Source organism: Meriones unguiculatus, chromosome 17, assembly GCF_030254825.1.
Source record: "Meriones unguiculatus strain TT.TT164.6M chromosome 17, Bangor_MerUng_6.1, whole genome shotgun sequence".
In the NCBI taxonomy this organism is placed as follows: domain Eukaryota; kingdom Metazoa; phylum Chordata; class Mammalia; order Rodentia; family Muridae; genus Meriones; species Meriones unguiculatus.
The window spans coordinates 12,060,824-12,073,089 of record NC_083364.1 but is presented as its reverse complement, the minus strand read 5'-3'; the positions used below and the strand labels follow the sequence as shown (position 1 = coordinate 12,073,089).

Below are 12,266 nucleotides of genomic sequence, written 5' to 3'. Positions count from 1 at the left end.
CGAGTCACCCAGGTGGTACTGGTTTTGAAGGCATGAAGGAGTGTGGAGATCAGCTGAGACTTGGCTCTGTGAGAAGCCAGGAGAGGCCACTGCTGAAGGTGCAGCCTCAGCAGCAGTTGAAGACCCAGGATTAAAGGGACCATGCAGAGAGCCTCTGAGAGGCTATTGGGGAAGTCCATCCCAGTTGCAGTGACATAAGATGACCACCAAGAAGAGCAACAGCAATGGAATAGAGCCTTCTGGAGCTTAGAAGACAAGCTGTGTGTGCTGCAGGGGGTGGGGCTGGAGAAGTGACCCAAGCCCCTTGGAGGAGCCCAGAAGATCATCTGCAAATATTAAAGAAACACACAAAAGAGAAACATGAACACAGTGTACAAATGTGGGGCAAAGCAGCCATTGGTAAGTCAGTGTAAGAGGAAAAGCATGAGAAGACAGTGTAAAGTGTATCCTGTCCTGGTATGGAATTTGCTAGATTGTGTATTTCCTTTAACCAAGTCAGTTTCAGGGAGTCTGTTCTTAAGGCAATGTAGGTTTTCTCTACTGTGTTCCTTGCTCTCTTCTGAGTCTTGCTCACTAAATGAACTGTGAGCATCTGAATTATTCTGCAGTCTGTTTCAGGCAATCTAAAGTAGACTTTGCTTATAAAAATAAAAATAAAGTTACTCTTCAGAGTTCTTCCAGCCACCCCCATTTCCCAGTTTCCACATATAACTGTTTGTTACAGTGGCACCTCCCTTCCAGGTGTTCTACCCACATAGGACAGTTTGCTGAGGCTGCTGTAGCGAACTGCCAATGGAGCCATTGAGAACGTTTCAGCTTCTGCCTTCCTCAAGGCGGGAGTGTCTGTGTCTCTGGAAGGCTCTGCACCTCAGCAGCTAGGTCACATTGAGACACTCTGCTGTGTAAGACAATAGTCAAAGGATCTAGAAATTAGGGTATGACCTGGAGAAGCGGGGCATTATTTAGCCTGACACATTTGGATGTTTTATACAATGGCCCACATTTTCATACTGGTTGTTAGTGTGGCTTTAAGAGCATGGCATAATGGAAATGGACCAAAGAATATCTTTCAAAATAACTGACAAGGGGTTCTCAGAGGTTGTAGGCCTGCATATTAATGTTACCTCATGTAACAAAACAAAGCATCATGGTTGCCCTTAGGAGACAGGATGAAGTGTCTGTCAGCTTGCAGAGGATGTCTGAGCAAATGGGGAGGTGATATCTATCCCCTTGACACACTGAATGCTTTGGTGTACCTGTAGCTTCAGCGCAAGACACTTAGTCTCTCCAGTCACGATATTAAATTAATTCTAATAATGATGCTATTTTAGTTTATAATATACATTTTGCTTCAGAATATGATGGGTAGCCAGGGTTCAGGAACATTTGGGGTTCCTCGGTATAAGTACAATGTCCTGTCATCTTTACAACTACAGCCACTGAAGTCTGCCCCGCATACAGTAAGCTGCCACACATGACCGAGGATTGTCTCGGTCACTGCCTGCAACCGACCATGGAGAGAAACGTCTCAGCTCAGAGTAAAAAGAGAAAAGAATAAAACATACATTTTCCTAACATTCTAAAATGGATGAGACAGCAGATGTGTCTGGTTTTGTTCTTTGACTAACAGGTTTGTATCTGTGGGAACATGTTTTCGAAGGCACTCTTGATCCCCCTGACGTGACTGCGCAATGGAGGGAAGGACAATTGATTGTAGGAAGAACACAGTACAGGTACTGTTAGACAACACTGACCTTGCCTGCCGCGTGACGCCTCATGGACCTACTGGAGGGAATATACTCTCATAAGTATGCTCTATATTTTATCATATAGTATGCACAGTATATTTATACTTCTATAAACCTATTTTATATCTTTATGCTTCAGCTTGGGAAGAAAACAGAAATCAACCCTGGGAATGAATAAATAAATAAATAGGTCCTGCTTACACTTTAGTAAACGTTTGCTTATTGAATTAGACATTTCAAGGTAATTTTGGAGGGAAAGCTGGAGACCTGCCTCAGTGGCAGATGAGTTGCCTGGCATGTGCCAGGCCCCGGGGTCAGTTCCCAGTGCAGAGAAGAGAGAAACTAAAAGTCTGTAAATAAATCCTGGGGAGTCTTGTTTCTGTTTTGGTTTTAGCTGATGATATGGAAAACTTCATGTTCCGCATTTCATATACTTTACTGGTAAATGAACACAATGTTCTATGCCTTAGAGGATGAAAGTAAACATTACTTTCATGATTTTCTTTTCGTTCATAGTTAGGTTAACCTGGAAATACTCAGAGTCCAACTGTTACTTATTAAAACATTTTTATGTCATATCTACTATGATTTACTTAATTATGTAGGCTCCTTTTTTTTCAAAATTCAAAACTGTTTCTGTTTTGATTTTTAGATTCTAAAAAACCAGTGCAATGCCAAGACTTTTAAGGATTTTACTTTTATTTAACTTACATATCACTGTATAATTTCTTAATTTTCAAATAGAATTAAGGTGACTTTAATTAGAAAAAACATAGTTTTATCATGAAGGTACTGTTTCCAGTTGGCTTTTAACGGAAATAAATATTAGTTGTTTTTACATGTTTACTTCATTTTTGTTATTGTTGTTGTTTCAAGACAGTGTTTTTCTGTGTAGCCTTGGCTGCCCTGGACTTGCTTTGTAGACCAGGCTGGCCTCAAACTCACAACGATCTGCCTGCCTCTGCCTCCTCAGTTTTGGGATTACAGGTGTACATCACTGAACCCGGCTTGTCCCGGTTTGTCTTCAATTAAATATTTTATATAATGTTAGTACATGAGGACATGAATACATGTTAGATCATGAATACATGATCCAGTCCAACCTGCATTCCCTCCCCTCCAGTTCCTTCTCTGTACAACCCACCAGTTCTCCCTTCAACCTTATGTTCACATGTGTGCCCACATACACACCTCGGCAGCCTGCAGCTACCAGCTGGTTTTGAGAACAGGTTTATGTGGAAGCTTAATGATTAGGCTAGGCTGTCTGGACAGTGAGCACCAGGGATCTGCCTCTCCATCACGACATCAGCCTTTCATCTTAGTTCAAGAATTGTCCTTAGGTCCTCATGCTCACGGCACAAGCACTTTGCCAACCCAGCTAGCTCCCGAGCCTGTCATTGCTGACTCTCTCAAAGGAATCATGCATGCAGTGTAAACAAGTATTTAGCCTCATTGTTCTAATCTCATTGTAGGTTGTGTATATACTCCTAAGCTTCACACTAGTTAGATTTCACTGCTTGAAAGAGTAAGTGGATCTTAGTGGCTTGAAGGCTGTCATAGAATGTGCAACACCTTGGGTTCAATGGCCAGTACAAAAAAAAAAAAAAAGTGAATGTCTATTGCATGCATAAATTGCTTTCTGTGTTTGTAGTTGAGCAGTGAACATGTCAGTGGACTAACATTGCAGAGACGTTTCTGGAATTCAACTAGTCTATAGAATGGAATATGTGAGACTCTCATTTCTTCCCTGAAGGCACAGTCATGCGTGTCATCCTTAAGCGTATAATTACTTGGTATTACCACAGTGATAGAAAACATTGTTAACTACCACGAAGAAAGTCTAAGCCCAGTTTTCCTTTCTGAGGTTTGTACGCAAGATTTTACAATCATGGAAGAAACCTTGTTCTTTCCTCTTAGAGAACTTTGTAGTCAAGTTCTGTGACAGACTTTTAAAATACCTTACTAAAAAATGAAAAGTAGTAGATAATGTATGCAAAGTGAATGAAGTCTCATGGAATCGCAAGTTGTAGTCTCAGTCAAGTTACACTGATGCTAACTTAAGTGAGTTTCAAAACTCTACTGTTTGCACAGTTACTTCGACTGAAATGATTCCTCTGGGCTCGCTATATGGAAGTGCTTACTCTGAAGATATTTTTCAGTTGAAGCAAGCGGTAGAAAAATATATTGAACATTGTAAGTTCTGATGCTTACACATATGCTGAGTAACCCACAAGAGCAAATTAGAATTCTGTGCATGATTATTTTCAGTTAATGGATTTTCAGTAATAACCTTAGATAATTAGAACACAAAGAACACAACACTCATTCTGTACATTATACTACTCATACACAAGCCTTATTTTTATAATGTTAGTGTATAGTAGGAAATTTTCGTGTTTTAAACTAAGGGTTGGAAATACAGCTCAGTTGGTAGAACTCTCACTGAACATGCGCACATCTGGCCTTGGTTCCCAGCGCCACATGGACAGGGAGTGGGGCGCACATTCTTATTCCTAGCACACCGAGAGTGAGGGCATATGTAATTCTCTCCCTTAACTAGATGCGCAGGCATCTTTACCCCTTCTCTCTCGAGCCTTCCCTCACCCTGAGCTCTCTAGGAGGTGATCTCCCTACTCCAGGATGTTCTGCGCATTCCATCCTTCTCTTCTCAGACCATGTTCTGTCAGGTGATGCCTCTCTCTCCTTCATTTTCCTCCCCCACTACATTCTGTTGATCCTCATCCGGAATTTCAGAATGGTTGTCCCCACTCACTGTTTTCACTTCCCAACTGCTCATTCCCTTGCACTTTGACTCCCAAAGTTCAGAACACTTCGGCGGCAGTGATTGCTTGGGGCAGCAGATGACAGTGTGAGTTTTGGAGCATGTCTATTCCTTTTATGAAGACTCTTAAAAATATATTGCAAAGAAGAAAATACAACATTCTCCAACTTGCTAACCACTCAGACTTAATATATCTTAGCTGTCAGGAATTCTCTATGTTTAACTTTCCTCCTAACAGAATAGTTTCCAATAAAACCTTTTCTTTGTTTCTTACTCTTTTTATTCTTCACTAAAGAATTGCTATTAGGAATTTAATGTATAATATCACTCAGATTTTTATATTTCTACTGATGGAAGATATATAAGTATTTTTCCATACTTATTTTTATGTACTTTCATATTTACATAAAATTATCCCTTAAGGGCTGGTAAGATGACTTGCCAGGTAAAAGTGGTTGCCCTTAACTCAGACAACCTGAATTCAACCCCAAGGTCTGCATGGTGGAAGGAGAGAACCAACTCCTCCAAGTTGTCCTCTGGCTGTCACAAGCATGCCTTGGCACACATGCACATAAATCCTTTTAATTATGCTCAGAATCTCCTGAAGCTTGATGCATTCCTTTACATTGTATCTTAATGCCTTGCCTTCAGTGAAGAAATGAGAGTCCACTCTCATATACTAGCTGAATTTTTACATCCAAAGCTTTCTATTATTCTGTCCCACTTGCTCAGAAGAACTTGCATTATACAAATTGCACTTCCAACAAGAATATTAATTAAATCTTATTCTAGATTTTATATAAAACGATTGAAATTTCCTTTGTTCAGTTTTGTTTATCTCTTGCTTGTGGTGTGTTGTTTTCAACAGCTTCATCACTGGCCCGGGTGTGGTTCCAGGGTACTTCTCCATAGACGTGGACAATGTGGTCCTTGTGTTAAATGGAAGAGAAAAAGCAAAGATCTTCCATGCCACCCAGTGATTACTTTATGCACAGAATTTAATGCAAACCCAGAAACTGCGGCATCTGGCTGTTGTCTTGCTTGGAAATGAATACTGTGACAATGACTGGATAATGCAGTTCCTCAAAAGAAATGGAGGCTTTGTGGACCTACTTTTCATAACATACGACAGCCCTTGGATTAATGGCGCAGATGTTTTCCAGTGGCCTTTAGGTGTAGCAACGTAAGTACAAGATAAGAAAGGCATCCCTCGGGTGTTCTGAAGAGAACGGGGAAGATGGTGTTTTATTTTATTTTATTTTTAAACTCATAATGTGAATTTGAATTTATTTGGAATTTGCAAATTTGTTTGTAGATTTTATACAGACTTAGATAATTAGTAATGTGCTTGACAATTTGGCATAATAGAATTTATGACTTTAGCCTCCCCATGTGCTATTAAGCAGAAATCCAAATCTAGTCAGTTATCTTTTCCTCTGATACACTGTTATATTTGATTATGAAATATTTGCATATTTGAAAGAAAGTGGTAGATTTAATGCATCACACATGAAGATGGTGTTTTAAATGGCAGTAGGTTCACTGGTGATGAAGCAGGCCTATCTTTCCTACCATCAAAAAGAGTGGCCTAGAGCCTCAGTGGCAATAGTAACTACTTTGTTGTATTTTACCATCTTCTGAGGAGAAATGAAGAGTACTTGTTTGTTCTAAAAATGGATATAGGATAAAAATTTAAGCTTAATAGTGCCCTGAAGAGAGGTTTAGCAGAGAATGAACAAAGACAAAGCCATAATTCTAGTTTAAACAAATACTGTTGTGGCAATATTTTTATATACTGTATAGACTTCCCTTGGGTTTGTGATTGGCTGACTTGATGTTAATCTCAACTGTAAAAGCAGAGGTTAATTAAATGATAGTTTAGGATCCTCAATATATAATCATCCTCCAGTTTAAAAAAAATGGAAAACATTTTTTAAACTTTCTGTGGATAGATTTTTAATAGTAAGAGATAGGCTCTCAGTAGTATATAAACTTTCTGAGGTCAGGAGTTTTCTTCCCAGATTTAAAATAGTTCTGTAGAAATGGGCTATAGAGGTGGCTGGGGCAGTTAAGAACAATTACTGCTCATATAGGAAACTCAGATTCAGTTCTAAGCACCCACATGCTGTGTGTCTCATAGCCATGTGTGATTACAGTTCCAAGGCTCTGAATCCCTGTTCTGAACTCTGTGGGTGCTTGGCTACACATGGAGACAAGCAGGCACACAAATATACTAATATACACATAAATTTAAAAAAAGTAAATTTTAAAATAATGCTTATACACAGTAGGTACTCACATATTTGTTGAGGAAATGAATCATCTCACTGATAGAATTAAATCTGACATTCGTTATTATGTCACTGGTTACCACCATGTCTGAATTCAGACTGCTTTAGCTGTACAGATGTCACTAGAGAAATGCCAGGGACAGGTATTCACACCCCTATGTGGACAACATTCCAGGCGAACAGGTTTAGGCTGGGACCAGCCTTAAAATTTCAAAAACTTTGTAAGTACACCCAACCTTCAGAAAAATCTATTTATTGAAAAGAGCCTGTATTTGTAGAAATGTTTATACTTTTTCCACATTGTATGACATCACCTACTCGCCTAATAGAAGACAGAAGCATAGTCATTTTGGTGTTGCCAACCTCACCCTGTTCCCGATGAGGAGACATTGGGTAGCATCCGGAAACCTTTTGGTTGTCTCAACTGAAGAGGTGGAATTATAACAACTGGTGTCAAGGGGGTAGAGCCCAGGAATGTTATTAAACATGGTGCAGTGTATGGCACTCTTTAAAACAAAAAGTTATTTGACCCAAAATGCCATAATAATCTTGTGTACAGGATAGACTACAGGCACACATTTATATGCAAACCAGTGCCCATGGAATGAGCCCCCTCTGTAGAATAACAGGTTTGTTGTAAGCAGTGATTAATATATCTTCTAGTAAACTGCTGATAGTCCTAACATCTGTATAACCAAATCACCACATAGAGACTGGCTTTATTTAGTTAACCTAGAACACAGTGCTGGGCAATAATTACTCCATCCTAAACATCCAAGCCCTCATAGTTTCCTAACATTTAGATTTCCCATGTTATACTTGCTTTTTGTGAAATATTATGTCCAGGCCATCTCCACGTAGTTCCAAGATCTCTCCTCCAGCTCTCTTTCCTAGCTCTCCTCTCCTCCCACTGCCCTCTGGCTCCTCCCCTCTTTCCTGTCCTCTGGCTCCTTTCAGCTCAATATTGTGTCTAATTTCTTTATTTTGGGATGTTTGCACACAGTTGAGACAGTATGCTTAAAATAAGTATCACAAGGCAATATCCAGATTGAAACCAGACAGATGGGGGGGGGGGGAATCAGCATTTGAATGAACAAGGGTAAGGTGTATACATTTCAAAAGAATGTTATACCAACACAGGTTTTATTCATTGTTTTATTCTTTGGAATTTTTTTGAAATTAACTCTTCAGAGATCATGATTATAACAGTATATCTTCTTTTTAGTGGACAAATAGGACTGTTTATGTCTATGGTGTACAATGTGCTTAGAAATCATTGTCCTTAACAGATGGCTTAACAAGCCAAGCTGAGGGGCATCCTACCATATAGTAATTCATTACTTGCTTTTATAGATACAGAAAGTTTCCCGTTGTTGAAGCCAGCTGGTTGATGCTGCATGATGAGAGGCCCTACATATGTAATTTTTTAGGAACTGTCTATGAAAACTCATCAAGACAAGCACTGATGAACATTTTGAAACAAGATGGAAGTGATAAACTTTGTTGGGTTTCTGCAAGAGAGCAGTAAGTTCAATGTTTGCATGGTTCCTTCCTGTTGCTCTCCAATCCAAATGTCACCTTGTGTACAAATAGGTTTCCAGAGAAACAGTGGTAACTGCTTATTCCAGCCTCCTGTCTAAAGGTACAGTAGTAACTAAAACGTAGGAAACTGGCTTTTCTCCAGTCTTTCCCATTATAATCAGGAAGCAAGTATTGATGGAGTAATGAAAGTCATTTTGCAATAATTTCTTTTGCTATTAAATAAACACATGGAGTATAAAGCCGAGTGGCCAGGGAATGGATGCCTAAAACATATGCTTCTAGATCTAGAAATTTATTTTTTAATTGTGACAGAAATTGCCTTCTAGATGGATATCACTAATTACTATGAATTTAATACAATTACTGTTAATGTAATTGTATTAAATTCATTTACTCTGAGTTACCAAACAACTGCCAAATGACAAAAACCATCTTACTCATAAAAACAGTGAAAACAAAACAAAAACAGTGCCCTCATAGCACTTGTTGGAGGAGACAAGTAAAACAGTGTGTGTCAGGAGATGGTAATGACGTGTGAGAAGAGAATTAAAGACAAGAAGGCCACAGAGAGGACTGAGGTGGAGGGTAGAACATTTGTTTTCAGGTAGCGAAGGAGAGCACCAGGTGGAGGGCTATATTATATACAGGCCTGAAGAGGGCACAAGAGTCAGCAGGGTCCATTTAGAGAGGGGAGCCAAGGCAAAGGACATAAGGCAGGGGGGTGCTTACACAGCAGCTGAAGGGCTGGTGAGTGAGAGGTGGTATGAGAGAGCAAAGTCTTACTGGAGCACAAGCACTAATAAAATGGTTCTGGTTGAGCTGAGCTAGAGGTCAGGTAGTACCCTCTGTGCTCCTGCTGCTTCTAGACCATTCTGTCCTTCTGCACCCGGAACCCCAGTTCTCAGTCTCATGCCAGTGTGTATAACTGGAACTCTGTAGCCCTGAGCCTTCACCTTCACCTTACCTCCCTGATTCCTTAAAGACTGGAGCTCCATTGCCCCTCTGGCTGACACCAGTCTTGTCTGAATTCTTGGTGACTTCTAAGTCTAGCCAATCCTTCTATCACCTTGGTATAAGGTTTCTTCCTTTCTCCCCTTCATAGATCATAGGCTTCGATCAGCCATTTCCTGTTATGGTCATTTCCTAAATGACCACTTGCATTTCACATACCACAATGTCTCTCCATGACCTGGAATTCTAGCATTTCTGTTGGTAATCATCCTATCTTGCCATTCCAACTCATTCTCTGTAATGGGACTCCACAGTTCAGCTGGAATTTACAACATGGTTTTTACTATGCCCAGATTGTTCTTCCTGTCCCTGTATCAACTTCTGAATTACACAGCTTAAATTCTACAGTCAACCAGCCCTGCATATATGTTCCCCTTTCTAATTCCCCCATCTAGCGAGCCCTACCTGTCTAGTCTCCCCTTCTGCCCACCCCATAGCCATACTCACGCAGCTGTGCATAAGTTTAGACAGTCTGATAGCTGAAGAACCCATCACTCCTATATTTCCTAAAGTATTCCCCCTTCGTCCTCAAAGACTGCTTTATACCTTCTGTCCTAACCTCTTGACACCTCCTCAGTCTCCCTTTAGAGATTGGAGCTTATTTCACTAAGAGAATACGAATAGAAAAGAATGCCAGGCTCAGCTTCTGCATGTATGTGGCCTATATATTCATTCCATTCTCAAGACCACAGCCAGATTGATTGTTAAAATGTTTATTGCTTATGTTGTTCCCTCTTCAGAACACTACAGTTGAGTCTTCTGTAAGCAGACTTTATGGTTTTTGACTGCTCACCTAAGTTCCCCTACTTCCACCTTGCTGGCCTCCCTACCAGTTCTTGGGGCTTCAGACTTTCTAGAAAATGTCCTGACTTAACTCAAAGACCTAATGCCCACCACTGGTTAAAGCACAGCTGCATCAGAGTAAGACAAGAGGACACAGCACTCCGGAAATACGATTGAATGAATACTACCCATTCGAAGATTGATCACTGGATATTTTTAAATATAAAGTAATAAAATGTTCAGATGATTTCCAAATGTTCAAAACAAAAAAAAAACTTTTTTTAGGTAGTCTTACGTAGCACAGGCTGGCCTCAAACTCGGTATTTAGCCCAGGATGATGTTAAACTCCTGATTCTTCCTATGCCTCCCAACTTGTAGAATTAGGGAATTATATACCCAGTTTATGGATAGATGATGATCAATACTAGGTCTGAGTTCTAGCAGCTGGGCTATACCCACACCCCCAAACCTTAAAGAAGTTTTAAGAAATGTGTTTGGCCCAACATTTTCAATGCCTCTCATATTTATCATCTCTCTGATGTGTTCACATTTTTGATAAATGACATTACAAGATTTGCTTCAAAAAAGATGCCATAGGAAAGTAAAACCTTACAGGGATTTCCTTGTTGTTTGTTTAATTTCCTAGGTGGTAGCCTCAGGAGACAAATGAAAGTCTTAAGAATTACCAAGATGCTTTGCTTCAGAGTGACCTCACTTTGTGTCCTGTAGGAGTGAACACAGAGTGTTACAGAATATATGAGGCCTGCTCGTTTGGCTCCATTCCTGTGGTAGAAGATGTGATGACAGCTGGCCACTGTGGAAACATGTCCAGTCACCACAGCGCTCCTCTGCAGTTACTCAAGGCCATGGGTGCCCCCTTTATCTTCATCAAGGACTGGAAGGAGCTTCCTGCCATTTTAGAAAAGGAGAAGACTGTAACTTTACAAGAAAAGATTCAAAGAAGAAAAATGTTACTTCACTGGTACCAATACTTCAAAACAGAACTAAAGTGGAAATTTACTAATATTTTAGAAAGCTCATTTTTTAATCAATAATAAAGGTTAATCATACCTAGCTGTAATTGTGTGTTCTTAAGTGTGAATATGTACAGCACTTGATAAGGCGGCTCCATCAACTCAGTTTCACAGAAGGGACCAAATGTTCTCCTTTTTGGCTACTGCTGTATACAAGATCAAAGAAATGGTGATATTTTACTGAGGCTGACCTGGCAAGATCCTTAAGTGGTTAAAGGTGCTTACTGCCAAGGCTGATGAGCTAAGTTCAGTCCCCCAGAAACTACACGGTAGGGGAGAAGTGAGTCTCATGGGCTGTCATGTGACCGCCCAACAGCATGCACACACAAACACATCAAATAGGTGGATAGATAGATTGGTGGATGGATGGATAGGTAGACAGGTGACTCAGGTTCAATTCTACCGAGATCAAGAAGCCAGCATTTACTGACCGTGCTCAATGACTTTAACCCACTTTAGGGGCTGGAGTGCTGGCTCAGTGTTTGAAAGTGCTCACTATCCTTGCATATAGCCTGAGTTCAGTGCCCAGCATGCATGGCACACACTCAGCCATCTGTAAGTATTGCTCAGTAGGTCCTGACATGTTCTTCTGTCTTCCATGCACACAAGTGCATATGACACATACAATAAAGAACTAACTGATAGAGTACTATTTACTAGGGCTGACATCTGGTCATGTCAGTAGCAGGATATATGCTGAACAATGGCTGCAAGGTTAGATAGCATTAATGAACTTAATGGCTCTTCTATACAACATGGAAATTATTTTAATATAATTGAAAGATGCCTGAGTGGGTGTTACGTGCTTTCACAAACTGTATCAACTCTGAGGTGATTTGTATGTGAATTAGCAAGTTGTGGCTAGTACACAATGTATACAGTCCCAAAACATTGCACTTGATAACACGTTCTATTTTATGTACTGATATTAGAAATTGCAAACTTTAGGGAAACAGCATTATATGTTAAAACACTGGTTATTGCAGTCAGAAAAAAAAAAAACATTAAAAACTTCAGTTTCCATGAGGATTTTTCTCAAGCCAACTAACTGGTCATACTCTCTTCTCAGAATGAA

The 12,266-nt window shown here is 40.0% G+C and overlaps 1 pseudogene; it reads left to right on the top strand.

Moving 5' to 3' along the window:
• The first annotated feature begins 329 nt into the window (after positions 1-329).
• LOC132648665 (ribitol-5-phosphate xylosyltransferase 1-like) lies at positions 330-11,222 on the top strand (annotated as a pseudogene).
• The last annotated feature ends 1,044 nt before the right edge of the window (positions 11,223-12,266 follow it).